At 42.1% G+C, this 2,867-nt stretch overlaps 3 non-coding genes across 3 annotated transcripts; all 3 read right to left on the bottom strand.

Moving 5' to 3' along the window:
• Nucleotides 1-1,630: 1,630 nt before the first annotated feature.
• Nucleotides 1,631-1,701, bottom strand: trnaf-gaa. The gene has a single exon. It is a non-coding gene; the product is annotated as a tRNA-Phe (tRNA).
• Nucleotides 1,702-1,787: 86 nt separating this feature from the next.
• Nucleotides 1,788-1,861, bottom strand: trnai-aau. The gene has a single exon. It is a non-coding gene; the product is annotated as a tRNA-Ile (tRNA).
• Nucleotides 1,862-2,460: 599 nt separating this feature from the next.
• On the bottom strand, nt 2,461-2,534 carry trnal-gag. Its single transcript has one exon. It is a non-coding gene; the product is annotated as a tRNA-Leu (tRNA).
• Nucleotides 2,535-2,867: the final 333 nt, after the last annotated feature.

The raw sequence follows: 2,867 nt of genomic DNA, 5'->3' as shown, positions 1-2,867 counted from the left end.
TTTTGTCCAATTTTATTATCATATATATATTATTTTTTTACATGCGCATAAGTAATATGTTTTGTCCATTTTCAATATGATTTCTAGGAAGTCAAAGTCAAAAGTCAAAAATGTCAAAATTTTTGTAAAACCTCACACACCCTTAATAAAGTGCTTTCTGGACCGTTTTTTTGAAATTCTTTCAAATTCTGTGTCAATTACACATAATGTGTAAGAACTGTATCAACATACTTTAGTTGTATTTTATTATCATTTAAAAAAATGTTTAACTTGTGCATAAGGAATATGGGATTTGTCCATTTACAATATGATTTCATCGGAAGTCAAAAGTCAAAGTCAAAAGTCACTTTTTTGGGGGCCAAATGCCATAAGAAATTTGACATGCTCGAAAATCCTGCAGAAATGCAAAATTGACTGGCCTGATGAACTCGGGATGGCCGGGCAGTGATAGTTGTTCCTTTCCATCACTCGTTGTGTTGATTTCATCATGTCCATTTGTTTATGTTTTCTCACTTTTGCAAAGTCACTGTGCATTTGCAATGTGGTTCAATGGGCATGTACCATCACGATTTTGTCATGCTATAAAAATCCTGCAGGAATGCAAAATTGACTGGCCTGATGAACACAGGATGGCCTGGCAGAGATAGTTGTTCCTTTCCATCACTCGTTGTGTTGATTTCATCATGTCCATTTGGTGATGTTTTTTCACTATAGAATCATATTGCAAATGCACGTGCAACTAGTAACCCAAATATAAAAATATGGTTGTAAATGCATTTACCAGGACTCCTATTGTCGTGCCAGCCTCTGCAAGTGCTGGCACGTCAACAAACAAGTCCACCAACAGCATAGCCTGACAAGACTGGACCCTCTTGGTTGCTTCTTGCGGAAATTCCAAACGGCTGGGGAATTAGCTCAAATGCTTTGCACGCGTGAGGTAGTGGGATCGATGCCCACATTCTCCAAAAGCACAATGTTATATGGATCCAAGAAAACTCCAGTTCACACTTCATGCAGCCTTGTCTTACGACAACCTACTGTCATGTAAACAATGACAAGAAACTGTCATGTAACAATGACAAGAAACTCTCATGTAACACTGATGTTACAATGTCAGATGAAAAAGAAAGACATTACTTACTTTCAGAGAGCAGCGTATCACACACTCTAACCAACTGAGCTAGCCGGCCGCTGGCTACAGAGCACAATTGTTGAGATGCACTGAGCCTCTGCAAGTGCTGGAGCGCAAACTAACAAGTCCACCAACAGCATAGCCTGACAAGACTGGACACGCTGACTCCTTGTGGCAATTCCAAACAGCTGGGGAATTTGATCAATTGGTATTGTGTTTGCTTAGCATGCTATAGGTAGTGGGATCGATGCCCGCATTCCCCAAAAACATTTTTTTGTGGATCCAAGAAAGCTGCAGTTCACACTTCATGCAGCCTTGTCTTATACTGTCATGTAGCAATGACAAGCAACTTTAATGTAACACTGATGTCAAAATGTCAGATGAAAAAGCAAGAAATTACTTACTTTCAGAGGAGCAGCGTAGCACACACCATTGAGGCCCACAAACAAAGCTGTGGAAAGTTTCCTTGAAGCCAGAGCATAAAGAAAGAACAAATACAGATGTGCAACCCGGGATCGAACCAGAGACCTTTAGATCTTCAGTCTAACGCTCTCCCAACTGAGCTATTCCGGCAATTCACTCAACATAATTCTGTGGCACCCTTGACAATTCACATGCATGTGACTCATAATTTTGACACTCAAAATGTACATAATGGCCAGTATGGGGATCGAACCCATGACCTTGGCGTTATTAGCACCACACTATAACCAACTGAGCTAACCAGCCATTTGCTATTTTCCTCAATTGTTGAAATGCACCGAGCCTCTGCAAGTGCTGGCACGTCAACAAACAAGTCCACCAACAGCATAGCCTGACAAGACTGGACCCTCTTGGTTGCTTCTTGCGGAAATTCCAAACGGCTGGGGAATTAGCTCAAATGCTTTGCACGCGTGAGGTAGTGGGATCGATGCCCACATTCTCCAAAAGCACATTTTTTTATGGATGCAAGAAAACTCCAGTTCACACTTCATGCAGCCTTGTCTTACGACAACCTACTGTCATGTCCTTCTGTAGCTCAGTTGGTAGAGCATGGCGCTTGTAACGCCAGGGTAGTGGGTCCGATTCCCGGGACCACCCATACGTAGAATGTATGCACACATGACTGTAAGTCGCTTTGGATAAAAGCGTCTGCTAAATGGCATATATTATTATTATTATATTATGTAGCAATGACAAGCAACTTTAATGTGACACTGATGTCAAAATGTCAGATGAAAAAGCAAGACATTGCTTACTTTCAGAGCGTAGACACACCATTGAGGCCCACAAACAAAGCTGTGGAAAGTTTCCTTGAAGCCAGAGCATAAAGAAAGAACAAATACAGATGCCGAAACCCGGGATCGAACCAGGGACCTTTTAGGATCTCAGTCTAACGCTCTCCCACCTGAGCTATTCCTGCAATTCACTCAACATAATTGCAGCACCCTTGACAATTAATATGTGCATGACTCATAATTTTGACACTCAAAATGTACATAATGGGGATCGAACCCATGACCTGGCTGATGAGCCCACTGCAACTAACTGGAGCTAACTGCCATTTGCTGTTTTCTCAATTGTTGAAATGCAATTTCAGCCTCTGTGTAAGTGCTGGCACGGCCAACAAACAAGTCCACCAACAGCATAGCCTGACAAGACTGGACCCTCTTGGTTGCTTCTTGCGGAAATTCCAAACGGCTGGGGAATTAGCTCAAATGCTTTGCACGCGTGAGGTAGTGGGATCGATGCCCAC

This window comes from Oncorhynchus gorbuscha, unplaced genomic scaffold, assembly GCF_021184085.1.
Source record: "Oncorhynchus gorbuscha isolate QuinsamMale2020 ecotype Even-year unplaced genomic scaffold, OgorEven_v1.0 Un_scaffold_19961, whole genome shotgun sequence".
Classification (NCBI taxonomy): domain Eukaryota; kingdom Metazoa; phylum Chordata; class Actinopteri; order Salmoniformes; family Salmonidae; genus Oncorhynchus; species Oncorhynchus gorbuscha.
This window is presented reverse-complemented; position numbering and strand designations above follow the sequence as displayed.